At 43.2% G+C, this 19,774-nt stretch overlaps 1 protein-coding gene across 1 annotated transcript in view; it reads left to right on the top strand.

The window, feature by feature from the left end:
* Positions 1-18,051: 18,051 nt before the first annotated feature.
* Positions 18,052-19,774, top strand: part of PTCHD1 (patched domain containing 1) — a 70,086-nt gene continuing 68,363 nt past the window's right edge. Inside the window, exons 1-2 of the mRNA XM_060182861.1 lie at positions 18,052-19,135; positions 19,687-19,762. The gene's annotated coding sequence lies outside the window, so the exon portion shown is untranslated. The remainder of the gene's footprint in view (positions 19,136-19,686; positions 19,763-19,774) is intronic.

Below are 19,774 nucleotides of genomic sequence, written 5' to 3'. Positions count from 1 at the left end.
ACACACACACCCCACTCTGTGAACATGAGTGCACACTACAGAAGACCAAAGGTTGCAGCCTTTGGGAAGAATTATAATTATTCCAGCAGAACATTGACCTAAAACAGCTTCCAGAACAGCAAGGCAATAAATATCTGTAGTTTAAAATGCATGCCTACCCCCCCACCTGGGTATTTTGTTCCAGCAGCCCTAGGAAACAAACACGCCAGATCAACAGTTGCAGCCTCCAGTGTTAGCATTTCCAAATCTTGCCTACCCCACTGGCACTACAGACCACAAAAGGAATTGCCACTGCCTCAGTTTTCCAAGTCATCTGTAAGTTGCCTTTTGCCTCTGGCCCTGTACGTATTTACTTCCTTTGCACAGTTAGAAAAATCTGTGTTTACTGATTTCTAAGATGGGATTGATACAAAGCCATCTACCTGTTAAATAAGAGAAACTCCTGTATATACAAGATAATCAACAAATATGGTTTCAACTAATGATTTTTTAAATTACTATTTAAATATTCACTTGGACCATGCCCATATGATGTCAACAGTAACTGAATGTGAATATTTCATATAGCATGTGAATATTTCAATGGGCTGTTTTGTCTACACAATGCCAAACAATTGTTCTATAATCAAATTGACCAGGCTGACCAATGACTTTTGGCATCATAAAGCATAGTCCAGATTCTTTATAAGTACCAGGAGACTAAGCTAAAGAAATAAAAAGGTATACCTTTCCTTAAACTCCTAAGTACTATTAACAATGAAGTATTACAGTGGAGGGAATTTTCACGAAGACTATATTACTTAATAATATTAGTTAATAGTCTTTCCAGTGGGATTTTGTCACGACCTTATTTCACCTTTATTGTTCTATAGAGGAGTTCATTAATGAGGCTTTAGCAACTTTACTGTTTTATAGAGACGAGTGTTAGTGCTTTGGGGGAGGCATACTAAACATAATGCCCCTGGGGAGGATGACAGTCAAAGAGGTGAAGGAAGGGCTATGTACACAAATGTTCTCATGTTGCTTTTTTAAATTATTATGTTATTAATAATTTAATAATGATTGACAAGATTATGGGATAAGAGGGGTACAATTCCATACAATTCCTATCACCAGAGTTCTGTATCCCACCATCCCGTCCCCTTATTCTTTAGCCCTTTGGGAGTATCTTTTTACCCACATCCCTTCACTTTCCTCATCACTCATTGGCCAGCATGACAGGCACTGAATGGATAAATAAATGTAGGGTGAAACTGGAAGGAGTTAAGCGGAGGCAGTGCTTTGAACTTGAAAAGATTGAGAAATAGACTGGGTAAGCTTCCAGGTGGGTTTAAACCAGATTCACTTTTCTAACTCAGGCCTTTCAGCTGCTGGCAAAGCTATAAACAACAGGCAGCACATTATGTCTTTGTAGTCTTAATACAACTCTAAAACTTCCTCTTCCCTTTGTTCTCTTCCTCCTCCCTCTCCCTTTCTGAATGCAAAGTGAGAAGGCATAACAGTCATCCCTAAGCTACTTGTTTGCTGTTCCATGGCTTGAAAAAACCCCTCAAATTGAGGACTCTACTGAAGGTGTGGGCTTCCACTGAAAGACACGGGAGTCATAATCTGAACTTCAGAATGCTCACAGAGATCTGTCTGTATCTAAGTGATGCACTGGTTTATTCAAAAATATTTTAGATGATCTCATTGTCCTAATTTTCACTAGGATATCATGTGAATTTTCACTTAACATTTTAAGATATAAAGAAAAATCTTTCACCATGAAAAAAATAAGAATTTAAAAGATAAATCAAGAATAAGAGTGCAAAGGTTTTATATAACTGATGTCTAATAAGTAGAGAAATTTAGCATATACAATGATTAGAACAAACAAAAAAGCAAAGCATTGCTGGTAGGAATATAAAAAGGTCCAGGCATTTTGGAAAACAATAGTACCTCAAATTGTTAAGCGCGGAGTCATCATATGACCCAGCTTTTTCACTGCTAGGTGTATAGACCCAAGAGAAATGAAAACATATACCTATACAAAAACTCATATAAATATTTATAGCAGCATAATTCATAGTAGGGATAAAATATTCCATTACAATGATCATATACATGAAAGGATGAGTGCCTGATACCAGGAAATGCTGGTTCCTACTTTCTTTAACGTGATTGCTAATTTTGTAAATTAAGACACTCACATGTAGAGAGTGTATGTGTGTGTGTGTGTGTGTGTGTGTGTGTGTGTGTGTCCCTGGCACTTTCAGCCTACTCTATAACTAGAGAATATCTCAAACAGAGAAGCAAGAAGTCATCAGCATATATAGGAACTGCTTACAGTGAATTTACAAAGTGGACTAAGGATAAGAATGGAACACCGGGAGTCGGGCTGTGTGTGTGTGTGTGTGTGTGTGTGTGTGTTCTAGTTAAATATATAAGCAAGGAAAGGGGACCCTATGTATGGGAGGGGGTCTTTGATCACCATCAGCGGTGGATTCTAGAGGGTCATCAGAGGGGAAATACTCAGACATGGATCATAATGACAGAGAGAACTGTGAAGAGTCAAAAAGGGAAGCTTCCAGAGCATCTCACCCATGAAGGCCATACTGTTCATTTTCCTGCACCCTCCCCCTTTCCATTCCTTCTCCTCAAATTAAGTAGCCTCACCTAAGCATTGGGTCTAAGATATAACTCTTTTTTTCTGTGAGCAAGGACATTTATTGATCCACCTGAATTACCATAGTTTGAATCTGACCTAGTGACTACTAGCCTCCACCCTGTGGACTTTTTCTGGGCTAATGACCTCAGTTAGGCAACCTTTATGTTCAAGCCATGGCATTCACCCCATTTGTTGTAACTTGGAGCTTAACATAGTCCATTTCTCCTTCTTCCTCACTCCAACAAGAAGTTCTCTAAGTTGGTAAAAACAAATTAATACATCTGAGGTTGGATATGGTTTTAGCACAGCTCTTTTGAATGGTACTGTGTCTTTAGAAACTATGATACAATATCTTAGCTTTATTCTCCAATCACCTAACTCCTGCCAATTTTATCCCCCTAAAAATCCATAAACCACTCCTTTCCTTTCTATTCAGGCATTAAAATCCCTTTTTAACTCAGTTCTTATTTACTTTTTCAAACTACTGATGACCCATCATTGTCAACTATCTGTAGTTCCCTAAGCAAGTAAAGCTCTTTACCCTATCCTTGCAATTTCAAATGTTTTTCCTTCTGCCTGGAATATTCTTTCTCTCCATAGGAAGATGGCTAATTTTTTTTTCTAACAGCTTTACTGAGGTATAATTTACATACCATTAAATGCACTAGGCTTGACTAACCACTAACCTTTGAGATGCCATTTAGATGTCATCTGTTTTTGGTTGAGTTCCCCCAAGACAGATCCTGAAACAGAGATGTGGGTGCAAGTGGTTCATTTGGGAGGGAATTCCCAGAAAGCACAGTGCGGGAGCAGAGAAAGTAGATAGAAAAAGAAGATGATTAAGTGTGTGTCTGAGTGGGCTACTGCTGTGGGTAACTGGGGTTCAACTCTGCTGGGAAGTCTTTGAAAGCTTGTGTGAAATACATCTGAGTTAACCCATGGAGAAACAAGGGAGCTTGGGGGTTTGTCTATTTTTCTTGTCCCTTGCTGATTAAGTGTCATCCCAAGGGGTGTTAGCTCCCTGGCACTTTCAGCCTACTCTATAACTAGAGAATATCTCAAACAGAGAAGCAAGAAGTCATCAGCATATATAGGAACTGCTTACAGTGAATTTACAAAGTGGACTAAGGATAAGAATGGAACACTGGGAGTCGGGCTGTAGCACAGCGGGTTAAGCGCAGGTGGTGCAAAGCACAAGGACCAGCATAAGGATCCCGGTTCCAGCCCTGGCTCCCCACCTGCAGGGGAGTCACTTCACAAGTGGCCAAGCAGGTCTGCAGGTGTTTATCTTTCTCTTCCCGTCTCTATCTTCCCCCTCCTCTCTCCATTTCTCTCTGTCCTATCCAACAAAGATGGCAATGGTAACTACAACAATAAAAACAACAAGGGCAACAAAAGGAAATAAATAAAAATAAATATTTTTTAAAAGAATGGAACACCATGTGGGTGAGGAGCTGCATGTATGAGGTCCTGAGTTCAATCCCCAACACTACATATGCTAGACTGGTGCTCTAGTGTGTTCCTGTTCTCTCTCTCTCTCTCTCTCTCTCTCTCTTATACATGACTAGACCTTTAAATATTAAATAATATGAAATGGATGGAGCACCATCCCTATACATCCTCTCCAAAACTTTTCTCAACCCTACCTCTGCTCTTCAGGCTGGGTTAGGGGAACCTTCTCACAGATCTTCTAATAACAGTGTCTTTGCCGTACTATGTAATGCTTGTTGTTTCACTCATTGGCCTCTTTTCACTGAGCTCTGGACCCCTCCAAAGCAAGGTCTTTATATGTCTACTGCTCCATATTCAGCAAAGTGCCATAGAACTATGAGGCCCAATAGTGGAGGTGGGGGGGGTGCTCAAAGCATTTCATATTCATTACCAAGTTTTACACCTGGATAGCCTCCCAACCAGGAAAATATTGCTATTGTCTTTTATTAATTTAATTTTATGGACAGAAATCTGAACTGCAGCAATAGAACAGATCTAGATGGAAGACTATCCTTGCCAAAGGCTGGGCCAGCAGCTGAACTACTTAGTTTCTGTTGCTTGGCACACTACAGGAGGTAATGGCATTCACCTGCGGCTAAACCTTTAAACCCAGAGCAGAACAGACTTTTCCATATCTCTACAATAATCCATTTACAATATTAAGAAGGTGCCTGAAGGTGGAAGCAAAGCTGCTCTAGAATTACCAAGTCCTATACTTTGAGGAATGGAGCCTTTTATTTTTCCTTCTTTCACTTAGCCTCTCTTAGGAGCTACCTCCAAATGTAACTTTTCTACAATTCTAATATTTGTAAATATGCAAATAAGATTTTACTATTAATTAATTCACCAACATAATGTCACTCACTAGAAGGAAGTGATCAGCCATGGGGAACAGAATGCCTTGTAGCTCTGTCATTTTTAAAAGTCAAAGCAAGAAGTACACAGTTCTAATAACAGAAGGGATGAAGTGCTTTGTTCTTAGGTTATGCTCTGGAGTACAATTTAAAAGGGATTAAATATATAAACATCAAAGAAAGACTGTCCTGAAGCTAAGAGTTGTATCAGGAAACCCCTTGCTTTCTTATGTCCCTTCTATTCACAGATAAGACAATGAATCTGGCTATTATAATGGTCTCTGTTCTCATTAAAGAGAAAAGTAAAGGAAGAGTATGAAAGATTATTTCCCTTTGTAGTAGAATGAGTACTGGTGAACCACTAAAAAGTGGTAGAATTTCAATAAGCATAAGATCAGAGTCCATTTGCTTATTTTTTGTTGTTGTATATTTGAGTCATTTGACAGTTTTCCACTTTAACATTTTGAGGGATTTTTTTCTTACTAAAAATCAGGCAAGGGACACAGAAGTTTTGCCATCCGCAAAAAGAGTGGGTTGAATTAGATCAACAAACACTTTGGGCTCCATAACAATATTTTTGTTGATCCACAGAACTCCTTTAAGGAATACCAACATCAGAAATAAATCCAAACACTGGAAAACATTAGTAGATAGGGTGCAATAGTCCACTTTACAGTATTAGTAAATGAATACCAAATCCAGAAATTGCATTTAAATGTTTATGGCATATTGTGTTATCTGATTAAGATGTTTTTGATACATTACAATAACCATAACCAGTCAAGGTACTCTAGAAAAACAATCAAGTAGGTTTCCACTTAGAGAAAAATAAACAAAAAAATGTGTGTATATATATATCAGCCTTGGATTCTATTTATCCTTCTATTACATAGCAACACTCCACAAGATACTTAATCTCTATAATCCACATTTTCCTCTCTTTAAAATGGGTTTTTAAATAAAATAAAATGGATTTGACAACTCTTAATAGCCTACAGAGTGATTTTGCAAATTACATAGGCTAAGGCACATAAATATGCCCAAGGCTAAACTTAGCACATAAAATGTATTAAAATGTTCTTTTTCCCAGTTTCTACTATTCTTGTAAGTTGTCAGCACAGTTACTCTTAAAACTCAAGAGATTATATTCTAGACTCATAACATCTTCTGTAAATACCCCCTCCTCATCAACACACAATAAAGGAATACAAGTACTGGTCATGACTTTAAATATGGGCGTATGGGATTTAATGAGCCACCAATCAGTTGTCTGTGGCTTCTCTTCTGATATTTCAAGTTTAGGGGCCAGGAGATAGCTCACCCAGTAGAGTATGTGCCTTATCATGTGCGTGGCCATGAGTTCAAGTCCCAGCACCACATAGGAACACTATGAAGAGCACTGGGGAGTTTCATGATGATGGAAGGTGCTATGATGTCTCTCCTCTCTCTGTCTCTCTCTGTCTCTCTGTCTCTCTCTCTCTCTGCCCCTCCATCCCTCCTCTTCCTTTTTCCCTCTCAAAGAAATAAAGAATGAAAAACATGAACTGAGATATCCCCTTGGCAGTAGTATCACACATGTTCAAGGCTTTGGGTTCATTCCCCAGTGCTGTATTTTTTTAAGTTTATATTTCAATCCTCAGTATATCTGACTCTATTAGATTAGAAATCTCCTGATAGCAGGGATCCCTTTACTTAATTTCTACTTGTTGACCACTGTAGAAACTTGTCCACTGAAACAATCCAAATAAAACTTATTGAGCAGAGTTTGGTGCAAAACTTCCATATAGAGAACTACTACAGTTCAACAAAAAAGAAAAAGAACAACCCAATAAAAAGTGGGCAGAAGATATGAGTAGGCAGTTCTCTAAAGAGATACACATGCACAAATTCTCCAATTCTCTCACCAGGGAAGTGCAAATTAAGACCGCATTGAGATATCACCTCATGCCTGTGAGAATGGCCTACATCAACAAAACAGGACAGGATTAAGTATTGGAAAGGATGTGGAGAGAGGAGATCTATTGTGCTTCTGGTGGGACTGCAAACTGGTACAACCACTACAGAGAACAGTTGGAAAATCCTTAAACAAATACAAATGGAAATACCGTATGATCCAGCAGTTCCACTCCTCAACATTTATCCAAAAGATACAACAACACTAATTCAAAAGGATATATGTACTCCCATGTTCACAGCTACATTATTCACAATAGCCAAAATGTGAAAGCAACCAAAATACCCTTCAACAGATGACTGGATAAAAATTATGGGACATATATTAAATGAAGTACTACTCAGAAATAAAAAGGATGATATTGAGTCCTTTAGGATAAAGTGGATGGGGTTGGAGAATATTATGCTTTGTGAACCACCAAGTTCATGATTCTATCCTGATTTCCCAGGTCAGACGACCTCGCAATGTATTCTGGAACCTCACCTCTCCAGAGCCCTACCCCACTAGGGAAAGATACAAACAGGCTGGGTGTGTAAACCTACCTGCCAATGCCCATGTCCAGCAAAGAAGCACTTACTTACCAGACCTCCCACTTTCTACTCCTCAAAAAGAATTTTGGTTTATAATCCTGGGGGGGGGGGGAGACAAATGATAGGAGGAAGATGACTAGAGGACTCTGAACTCCAACTCCATCAGAATCCAGAGAGAGAAAATGGAGGAACATTCAGAAGTAGTAGCAGGTGTAGATATGACTTAGAATGGGAGGTAAGATGGGACCATGGGAAAAAAATGGGCAAATATATATAAGTATACTCCCCAGACAATAACTTGGATCCACCGGCATATCAGATTTCAGGCTCAGGGGCAAAAAGAAAAAGGAAAAAAAAAAAAAAAACTAGTATAGCCACAGGCTCTTTGGGATTTAACTAAACTATGCCTACTAGCTATCTACAAAATGGAGGAACCCCCCCCCCAACTCTTCATCTACACTATTCCAGTCCTTAGGTCCATGATTGTTCAACAATTTGTTTGACTTTGTATGTTAACTCTCTTTTCAACCACCAGGTTCCAGATGCTAGCATGATGCCGACCAGACTTCCCTGGACAGACAACCCCACCAATGTGCCTTGGAGCTCCACTTCCCCAGAGCCCTTCCCCACTAGGGAAAGAGAGAGGTAGGCTGGGAGTATGGATCAACCTGTCAATGCCCATGTTCAGCGGGGAAGCAATTACAGAAGCCAGACCTTCTTTCTACCTTCTGCATCCCACAATGACCTTGGGTCCATACTCCCAAAGGGTTAAAGAACAGGAAAGCTATCAGGGAAGAGGATGGGATACAGAGTTCTGGTGGTGGGAATTATGCGAAGTAGTACCCCTCTTATCCTATGGTTTTGTCAATGTTTCCTTTTTATAAATAAAAAAAAATAAGTGAAAAAAAAGTATAGACAGATAGTTGTAGAAAGAATAGTTAAACATATCTGCAGCCTTGAGAGAACTGCTGTAGCTTCCAATGAAGAGACTGGGAATCCAGAACTCTGGTGGTGGAAACAGTGCAGAATTATACCCATTATCTTATAACTTTGTAAATCAATATTAAGTCACTAATAAAATTAAAATAAATAACAAAAAGGGAGCAGAAGAGACAGTGATACCCCTGATCATTTGGCTCACCACACATAGTTCCCCCATAATCAAACTCCCCTACACAGTGTGTGTTGCAAGTGTATCTCAAAAAAATAGAACACTGCTAGAGGCTGTAGTGTGGGACTCAACCTTGTAATTTTATAATCTTGTAAATCAACATTAAATCACTAAAATAGGGGGGTGGGGTGGGTGGAATGGGACACAATCTTTTGGTGATGGGAATGGTGTTTATGTACACACCTATTAAATTGTAGTCATATAAATCACTAATTAATATGAGAAGGGGAAAACTGATTGTATGTCTAACAAAGGGACTTTTCAAAGCTAACCCAATTACCAAATAATGTGATGATAACAATAACTATCCATTGTCTTCTTGAACCGTAAGACAGCAGGAACCTCACATCTCCACTATAGAGCCTAAACTTCCCCCAGTCCTGGGACCCTAGGGTAGGGCCCACTTTCCCGTATGCTTCTCCCAATTCTTATCAAATAATATTGCATCCGCTGATCGCAACCTAATCAACGCAACAAGTGCCACTCCAGCATGCTTCACTTCAGACTGTGTCCAGAGACTTCAGATGTGGAACAACAACCCTTCAGCTTCATCACTTGGGTGAGACCTTTCCTTTCATAGTATTCTCTAATTCCATCCCAGGTGGATCACTTCCAAACAAAGTCCCAAAACCTAGATGTAGACCAGATTCCAGGAGATAGAACATATGTTCACACGTTATCTATAAACTAGGGCAAATATATACCTGAAAGCAGTAGTACACTAGTTTGCAGCGAGTGCCCCCCAACACTTCATCTCCACTATTCCAACCTATGGGTCCATGATTCTTCAACAATTTGTTTGGCTTTGTATGTTAACTCTCTTTTCAGCCACCAGGTTCCAGATGCCATCAGGATGCCAGCCACGCTTCCCTGGACTGAAGACCCCACCAATGCGTCCTGGAGCTCCGCTTCCCCAGAGACTCACCTTACTAGGGAAAGAGAGAGGCAGACTGGGAGTATAGATCGACCAATCAACGCCCATGTTCAGCGGGGAAGCAATTACAGAAGCCAGACCTTCTACCTTCTGCAACCCACAACAATGCTCCCAGAGGGATAGAGAATGGGAAAGCTATTGGGGAGGGGATGGGATATAGAGATTTGGTGGCGGGAATTGTGTGGAGTTGTAACCCCTCATCCTATGATTTTTTAATGTCTTCTTTCTTAAATAATAAAATAAATAAATCACTAAAATAATTTCAACAAAAGATAAATAAATAAATGAATATAAAAATAAAAAACTGAACCAATTAAGTTTATCAATGCTGATAAGGCAGTCAGAGAAAGTCTGTTAGATATATGAGTTAGGATTTTTAAAAATTTTTTATTTATAAAAAGGAAACATTGACAAAACCATAGGATAAGAGGGGTACAGCTTTGCACAATTCCCACCACCAGACCTCCATATACCAACCTCTCCCCTGATAGCTTTCCTACTCTTTAACCCTCTGGGAGTATGGACCCAAGATCATTGTGGGATGCAGAGGGTTGAAGGTCTGGCTTCTATAATTGCTTCCACACTGAACATGGGCGTTGACAGGTCGATCCATATTCCCAAGCTGTCACTCTCTTTCCCTAGTGAGGAAGGGCTCTGAGGAAGCGGAGCTCCAAAGCACATTGGTGGGGTAGCCTGTCCATGGATCGCATCCTGTTAGCATCTGGAACCTGGTGGCTGAAAAGAGAGTTAATATACAACCAAACTGTTGGACAATTATGAACCTAAAGGCTGGAATAGTGCAGGTGAAGCGTTGGGGGGGGGGTCCGCCATTTTATAGATAGCTAGTAGGCATATTTTAGTTATATTTCAAAGGGCCTGTAGCTATACTAGTGTTGTTGTTGTTGTTTGTTTTGTTTTGTTTTTGCCTGAGCCTGAAATCTGATATGCAGGTGAATTCTAATTATTGTCTGGGGAGATGATGTCATGGCTGGGAAAAAGACCAGAAAGCTGGATCAGGGAAGAGAGTATCTCCCTAATATGGGAAAGGGGTATAAATATTACTGTAAAGTCCATCAATTGATGTGATCTGGAGCCCATAATTAACTTAGGAGCCTGTGTGACCTCTACATCCCTCTAGATCTGAGCTCACATTCTGTGGTCATGAGTAGGAACATTCCATGTTGCCCTAGTATTGACCCATCTTACTTCAGTGGATGGAACATTCTCTACCATTGTTGATCCAGGTTGAGGGCAAGGTTCTATGGGGGACCACAAAGGGGTCTCTTTTGTTGTTCCTGATAGAGATGACTAGAAACAATGGAGAGAGGAATTTATTTGAGGTCTAGGTCCATCATGTCTGTTACAGACTCTCAGGACTCCCCGATTAGGGCCCCAGCTAATGAGGTGGACTGATAGTGACTTCAGAGTCATCGTTAAAGTATGCCAGTCTCTTGCCCTTATTCAGCTTTTGCAGTCCTTGCTTTGATAAGGTTAGCTTTGGAGTGAGTGAGAGAACTGTAATAGGAAGTAGGTGAGGAGGGTATCTAAGTCTAAGTGGACACTATTTCATTATGAACTTGATACTGACTCACTACAGACTATTGTGTATTTTTGCTTTCAGGTATATATTTTGCCCTAATTTATAGATACATGTGAACATATGCTCTATCTTACGGGACCTGGTCTATATCTAGGTTTTGGGACTTTGTTAGGAAGTGAACCTCCTGGAGTGGAATCAGAGAATCCTATGAAAGGAAAGGTCTCACCAGAGAGTGATGAGGGAGAAGGGTTGGCAATCCATGCCTAATGTCTCTGTTACACAGCCTGAGGTGAAGCATGCTGAGATGGTACTTGTTGCATTGATTAGGTTGGAATCAGTGGATACAATATCATTTGGCCTGACTTGAGAGAAGCATGCAGGGAAGTGAGCCCCACCCCAGAGGTTCCAGGATTGGGAGAAACATAGGCTCTATAGAGGAGGCAGGAGATTCCTGTTGTCTTAGGGTTTAAGAAGATAATAGATAGTTATTGCAATAATTACATTGTTTGGCAATTGGGTTAACTTTGAAGAATCCCTTTGTTAGGATTTGCTGTATCATACACACCCTCACCATATTTCATGTCCTTTGACATTGTTTGCCTATAGCTGTACTACCAGTTGCTTTTGTTCTCCCTGGACTAAGCTTCTAAGAGAGTCAACATATCAAAGACTCAGCCTATATATTAAAAAGACTCAGTCTGTGCTTTAAAAAGTTTGAGATATTCAATCAATTTTCCCCTCTCATATTAATAGTGATTTATATAACTGCAAATTGATAGGAGTATATATAAACACCATTCCCACCACCAAAAAACTGTGTCCCATCCCCTCCCCCCACCCCCCCACCACCATCCCGTGAAGCTGAACATTCACCCTCACCCTCCACCCAGGGTTTTTTCTTTGGTGCCCTACTCCAATGAGTTAGAATTTTAAGAGGATCTGGAAGAAGAAGATTTTGAAAGATGGAGAAAAGATGAGGAAGGTCAAGTTTTCTGTCAGGAACAAAAACCAAAACAAACATTTGGACTTGGCTGCCTGAACCTACTGGTGGCATAGTGAGCACAGATATCCAAATAGTTTGTTCCAAAGGAGTTCTCTCAAAGGAACTCTCCATACATACATACATACATACATACACACATACACACATACACACACACACACACACACACACACACACACACACACACATATATGCATGTATCAATATAAAGGGCTGGATATAAGTATATTTTGTGCATGCAAATTCCACAGCTCCCAGGTCAACAGCTTTCGTTCTATTTTTTTTTTTTCAGAAACAGAAAATAGGAGAGGGAGAATGAAAGAGAGAGGGAGACGGAGTACCTCAGCACTGCCCTACTATCTGTGGAACTTCCCTATGTGCCACAGTAATCCCAAGTGGTTCTAACCTCAAGCTTAGGGTCTCACACTGGATAAGACATGGGCTCTACTGAGTGAACTATCTCCCAACCCCCTAAAAGTACTCTTTTCTGCCTTCAGTATCACTTTATTGAAAGAATGTTTGTTTGCAGGATTGTTGTCATGAGGATACATTTCCATATTTCCCCAAGACAGGTGTTAAAACATTTCACCTTCCTGGAGTATCCCCCAACTCTTCATCTGCAGTATTCCAGCCTTTAGGTTCATGACTGGTCAACAATTTGTTTGACTTTGTATGTTGACTCTCTTTTCAGCCACCAGGTTCCAGATGCTAATAGGATGTGGCCAGACTTCCCTGGACAGACAACCCCACCAATGTGTCCTGGAACTCTGCTTCCTCAGAGCCCCACCCCACTAGGGAAAGAGAGAGGCAGACTGGGAGTATGGATCGACCTATCAATGCCCATGTTCAGTAGGGAAGCAATTACAGAAGCCAGACCTTCAACCTTCTGCATCCCACAATGACCTTGGGTCCATACTCCCAGAGAGTTAACGAATAGGAAGGCTATTAGGGGAGGGGGTGGGATACAGAGTTCTGGTGGTGGGGATTGTGTGAAGTAGTACCACTCTTATTATATGGTTTTGTCAATGTTTCCTTTTTATAAAGAAAAAAAAAAAAGAAAGAAAAACATTTCACCTTCCTTCATCACATTCATTATAAGGAACTCTTTATACATTATTGGTGAGAATGTGAATTGATTCCGTCTCTATGGAAAATGTCATGGAAACTGCTTTAAGAAATAAAATTGGGTGAGGATCCCGGTTTGAGCCCTCGCTCCCCACCTGCAGGGGAGTCACTTCACAGGCAGTGAAGCAGGTCTGCAGCTGTCTATCTTTCTCTCCCCCTCTCTGTCTTCCCCTCCTCTCTCCATTTCTCTCTGTCCTATCCAACAGCGACATCAATAACAACGACAATAATAACTACAACAACAATTTAAAAAAGGAAATAAATAAAATTAGAAGTACTTGACAATTCTCCAATACTATTCTTGGCCATTTATCTTGTGGATAGGAAAACACTTCTTCAAAATTATGTTTATAAGGATAGCTGCATCCCTACACTCATAGCTGCACTATTCACAGGAGCCCAAACATGGAAATAACTTAAATCCCCATCAACATATGACTGTATAAAGATGTGAAACATATCACCAACAGAATACTATTCTGTGGTTTAAAATGATGAAATCATGCTTTGGGCGATAAAATGGATGAAACTCACTCTAGGTTATTATATTTAGCAAAATACGTGCAAGGCAATCGCCAGATAGTTTCACTCATATATGGAATATAAATAACTACAGAAATGACTGGAAAAACAATAAAACTAACATTTAGTTTCAGTGAACAACATGGTGGTTATTGGAGGGAGAGGACAAGGTTGGTGGGTATTTGTGATACTGAAAGGACACTGGAACTTTGGTGGTGGGTATGGTGAGACTCACACTCATATAGAAAAAAAAAGGAATATCACTGAAGTTGTATAGTACTGTAAAACCAATTAAAATCACTAATCTATGAAAATTAGGGGGAAGAGACTTCAGACACATTTGTAAATATAAAAAAATATTTCTCCTTGAACTGGTGCATAGATGTCTTAGCCCTGAGGGATGATTTTGCATGACTTTTCTCCTTCCATCCTGACAGAGAACACTTCAAACAGGCTCAAGCTGTTATGGAGAGCTTACTAGAGTAGCAGAAGTCCCTGAGAGACTCAGCTATCCAGTCATTGTGCTTTTGTGCAGGGATCACCTACACATAGCAATGTTTCTTTTCCTTAAACAATCCATTAGGGTTTGCTACACATGTATTCTCTCTTCAAGTAGAAGTTTAAACTCTCTCCAGAAGTCTCTCTTCAAGGCCAATTTCAGGTATTAAAATATTGTTCTACCTTGGTCAAACCAAGGTTGAGCCCCAGTCGATAGTTCGTGGACACATCCCCACTCAAGGTAATACTGATGCTTGCCAGGGGAGTTTCCCAACATTCTTGCTGTATTGTGGCCTTTCCTGCAAGGATCTCCATTTCCCAAGAAAACTTATCCAGCTCTTTCTGGATGACAGAAAGCCCACCTCTTAGAAATCAGTCAGTGTTACTGAGGTCTAGATAGCATGAAGCACTGAGAAGCACACAATACCAAGTGCCATCCTTAATTACAATTGTCCAAATATCCTTTGCATGACCTGCAATGCATAGTGATTTCATTGCTGGCAAAGAGTTGTTGAAATTTAAGGTACATTCCATGAAAATATTTTGTTGTTTCTCAGACAGAAAGTGGTGACATGCTTATTGAAGGCTAATGTTTGACACACTTTCTAGACAAGAGTAGACCCTTGTTTCTAACCTTGTCAAAGCAAATAAACTTTTCTTTTAGCTCCTACTTCCCCATGCCACAATCAGTCTCTCTAGGGTCCCTGAGTAAGACTGAGCCAAGAGATTATTTCTAAATGTAACAGATGATAAAACCTCCTAAGAGGGAATACTTCACTTATTTTATCATCAAATTTAATCCCTATGGGAGAAAGCCTATGTTCCTATCAATCTAACAACAATTAGAAAGGCATCTGTTAGGAGAAATTGACTTTAAATTTAGTGATGAATGTTTGGCCCTAAAAAATGGAAATTCAAAGATTTACAGACATGATGTTTATCTCACTGTCATCTGTAGTGGTAGTAAAAAATCATATAAAAATTAAATAACCAACAAAATGATAAAGTTACAGAAATTTCACTCATATGATAGAATTTTAAGCTGGAAAATATTTTACAGCAATATTAGTTGACATGAGAAAATGCTCATGATCTATTTAATAGAAAAAAGGATTGCCCAACAAACTTTTCATTATGAAAATAAAGTATACAAATATTTTGTATATAATACCAACAGCTTCCTGTCAAAGGCCACTAGCCTCCAGCAGTAGTTGAACATGCCAAGTTTTTGATGTAGTGAGAATATGCACCATGGAAAACTGAGGGATACTTCAATAAAAAAAGTCTTAGAAAGGAGTTATCGTAGGGCCAGGGCCTGTGCTAAGTAATTTGGGAGAAGACTCAAGGCAACTGGGCTTGATCTGGATGGGTGCTGTCAGAAAGCAGGAGTAGTTTTATGATAGGATGTCTTAATAAATCTTTGTCTATTGGGAAAAAAGGCTAGACCAAGGCTAAAGCTGTAAATTACAACAGTCACTCATACTAGCCAGGACAGGAACACAGACACGCTGGGTCACTTTCGTAGTTTAGACAAGTTCATGTTTTGTCTGTGTTGAAACATGGCTATGGACTTGTCCTAGTTTCATCTGGATCCATCATAGCTACAGAATGACTTGATTTGGCATTAGTGTTTTGAGACATGGTTTTTATTCAACAGAACACCAAAGCTTTTAAATATTTTGTTGTTGTAAGCACCAGGTAGCTCACTACTCACAACAAAGTCCCAGCTGATAATGTCATGTCAGGTTGTGGAGGGCAAGGAGTGATTTCCTTTTACACACACACACACACACACACACACACACACACACACACACACACGGGGGGGGGGGCAGAGAGAGACAGATACCACTAAAAGAAAAACAGATATCACTGGGTATTTTATTATTATTATTATTCTGGACACTGTTTCAAATGCCTTCCATTTTTATAACCTACTTAATGGTCACAGCATCTCTAAGAGAATAGGTACTAATATAATCATTCCCATATTCCAGAAGGCAAAAGTGTGACATAAAAAGGTTAGTTCACTCACCCTTTGTATCATGGTTAATAAGTAGGAACAAGGATTCAACATAGGGACTATGGGACCAAATAGCCTTAACTTCTTCCATATCATTAATGTATTGTCTACTGTTGGTATTCTTCGTGTTGGTTTGGTCCCCTTCCCCCTACCTCTGAGAGAAATGGTTTGGTCCTTGCTAGTTTCGTGCCCCTCTTTCTCCCTGCCCCGTATGCTAAGGATGGGCAGAGTCCCAGCAGCAGCTGAGAAAGAAACATGGGGAAGCACATGGTGTGGTGATTTGCCCGTTGGTGAATAAAGATACACAGCTTCCCAGCCCAGCCCTGTGTCCCTGAGTCTGTCTCTGTCTACCACCGCGACGCTAGCCCAGCCGGCTGGAGCCTCCGAACATTAACAACAGTCTACACAATGCTCTAATAAACTATCAAGAAGCCAAAGTACAGGGATACAGTTGTCCTTTTCCTATTTCTACTTTCAAAAGTTCTTTATAGTACATATGTGTCTGTGTGTATACACATATTTTAATTCTAATCAGAAAAAAAGGTTTACCAATGTAGTGATGAACAGAAGATCTCTTCCCTGGGTCATTATCGAAATGCAAATGCAAGTCTTTGGTGGTGGCAATGCTCTCCTGAATGACTAAACCCAAATGGAAAGAAATCTGGAGGAGTCAACTCCTTCTCTTCCCTCCCTCTCAGTCAATGTAGACCACACTAACTGGAGTGCCCACAATAAAAATGGCAATAGGAAGAGTCACTCTGTGGCTGTTCTGTGCCTACGAATTAAAACAGACAATGTGGAAGTCCCCTCCCCAAATATATAAGGACAATTAAATATAGAGTTGGAAAGACTAGAAGCAAATGCTTCTTTTCCGTGTGGGAGGATGACACTCCCACCCAGGCCAGCTGGGCTACTCTGGCTTTCTCCTGCTGGAAGATTCTGCCCAGCCCCATGGTCTGCGAGAAGGTTCACAAGAAAAGGCTGAAAATTGCATGAAAGGAAATGAACTCAGGTTAGGCGGGAACCACTTAGAGGGAGAACAAAGTCAGAATGAAAAGAGCTTCTCTGAAATGTGAAAGGCGCCTAGGCAGCTGGCTTCCCTTCTCTGGCTTGAGTCACTGCACTGGCACTGGGACCTGCAACATCTCTGTTTGCTCCCCGCGGGAAGACCGACCGACTGGAGGCCTCCTGTAAGGTGCCCACCCACCAGCTGCCGCCTCTTGGCCGCCGAAGACTGGGCTGGCAGTGTTTCCCACTGTTACCGTAAACCCCCACCCCCGCCCCTCCAGTCTTTCAGTCTGTCCTGGCTGAAAGTCGTGCGGGGCATCCACTCAGCCATTTAGCACCTGGGTGGTTTCCCAAGGCGCGTGCCCTCGCGGCCAGTCGCACTCCCCTGGTCGCCTCTGACAGGAACACGAGTCCATGAGGCTTTTCCCTCCGCGATCAGCGTGAATCAGCAAAGCGCTGCAGAGCAGCGGCATCTGGGCGAGCAGAAATTAAGATGCATGGGAGAAGGGCACAAGAGGAGTGGCGCCTTGGGGGCTTCTAGCCCCTTCCAAGGTGTCCCTCCTGGGGTAGCAATGCGGGGGTGGAGGGCGTCGGCTGGAAGCTGCTGGTAGGACTAGGCGTCCAGTAAGAGTCTGTGCAAGCAGAGCTGCGTGGGAAGCAGTGCGGGCGAGCAGAGAAAGTGGACGAGGGTAGAAATGGGTGGAAGGACCTAGGGAGCGGGGCAGGGCAGAGCTGGTGCCCCCGGAGTGGGCGGCGGGCTGCTGCAGGTGTCACAGAGGGAATCTAGGAAATGAGAGTCTGATGTGTAGGGAGGGGAAGGGAAGGGAAGGGGGGGGGGGGAATTCCCAGCCCAGGACTTCCTGTTTCCTACGTGTAAGTTCCCAAGTTCAGTTGGAGAAGTGGAGGGCCGCTTGGCATTAGGGAGTCTGGGGTGGAATCCTAAAGGAAATAATGTGTCCCGGAGTTGCCTTCTCCCACCAGTTTCCCTCTCCCCTTCCTTCTCCTCCACCTCCTCCTCCTCTCCCAATTCCCTCTTCCTTCAGCTCTGATTAATATGCAAGTCCACGCTCTGTAGTGCGTGCCACACTCCAGGGACCGCGCCTCCCGCCGCTGCCGCTGCCTTTCGCCTGACCCTTGGCATTGGGAGGCCGAGCTGAAGGCAGCAGCGTGGGCAGGGAAGGCTGAGCATTCGGAGCGCGAAGCTTGGCGACCCCCAACCCCGCGCCTGCACCCCGCCACCCCGCCGGACTGATCGCCTAGGCGGCCCGGACCCGGGGTCCGAGTCCGTCTGGGTCTGCTCAACGATGGACAGCCCCCGGGGCTCGCAGCGCGCCAGCAAACGCGCTGAATTGTACCTGTGCGTGGCCATTCCCGCCGCCGCCGCAGGTCTATCCCGGCCGGGAGCCGGCGCCCGCCTTGTCGGGGATTTCTCGGGAGGGGGGAGTGGAGGGGAGCCACGCGGCTGTCTGCCTAGCTCGCGGCTGGCGCGCACACGCAACACGCCCAACTTTGCTAAGCGGCCGGCGCCCCCCGCTGAAACCTGTGTCTCTCCGGCTCTGAGACTGGGGGTTCCCCACTCCTACACCCGCTCGTTAGAAGAGAGGGCGGGGTGGCGGTGCTACTGACACCCTGGCCAGCTGTTCACAGCCACTCTCCGCCCTCCCGCAGGGGCGCCCGCTCCAGCCCCGCCGCGCAAGGTCCCCCAGACCCGCCAGTGACGACAGAGGAGGAGGAGGAGGAGGAAGAAAAGGAGGACAAGGAGGAGGACGCAGTGAGAAAAGCCGGGAGTTAGGGAGCACCGGAGCCCCGGCGACCCGCGGATCCTCCGCCTGACAGTTATTATCAGCACTTTTATTACGGGGGAAGGAGGGGGGTGACTGCGGGGCGCGCAGCACAACTGCCCGAGCCCCTTGCAGTCCGGAGCGACCCTGAAGGAGGCGGAGGGAGGGATCCCGGCCGCCTTCCCGGCGGCAGCGCCCCAGGTGTACAGCCGGACCCGAGCCCGCGGAAGCTGCAGTGCCTGCCGGGGTTTCCAGGGTTTGACTTGAGAGGAGGCGTGATTCCCACGTCCGAACGTCTTCGCTCCCCACCCCCTCTCCGCACCAGCCAGTGCGCGCCGCCACCTGAGCCGGGCGGGCGCCGGGGCGCACGCAGGCTCCAGCCTCCTCCTCTCCGCCTCCGGGGGGATTCGGGTCCGAGCGGGTCCTTCCGACGCCCCCCGGGAAAACTCTTTACTTTTTTGTTTGTAAAATCGGGGCGGTTTCTTGCTTCCTCCCTGGGGCTCCCCGGGGGCGGCCGGGAGGGCGGGCCGGGCCGGGGGAGGGGAGGGGAGTGCGGACCGGGGAGGGCGGGGTGTAGCCTGGATTCTCTGTCCTCGTGTTCCTAGGCTGGCGCGCAGAGTCTGCCCGCGATAGCGCCGCCGCCGCTCCCCGCGCCACCCCATCGTTGGCCTTGGGGGTCGGGTGAGTGGGGTC

This window comes from Erinaceus europaeus, chromosome X (assembly GCF_950295315.1).
Source record: "Erinaceus europaeus chromosome X, mEriEur2.1, whole genome shotgun sequence".
In the NCBI taxonomy this organism is placed as follows: domain Eukaryota; kingdom Metazoa; phylum Chordata; class Mammalia; order Eulipotyphla; family Erinaceidae; genus Erinaceus; species Erinaceus europaeus.
The sequence above is the reverse complement of the archived record's forward strand: the minus strand, read 5'-3'. Positions and strand labels throughout refer to the sequence as shown.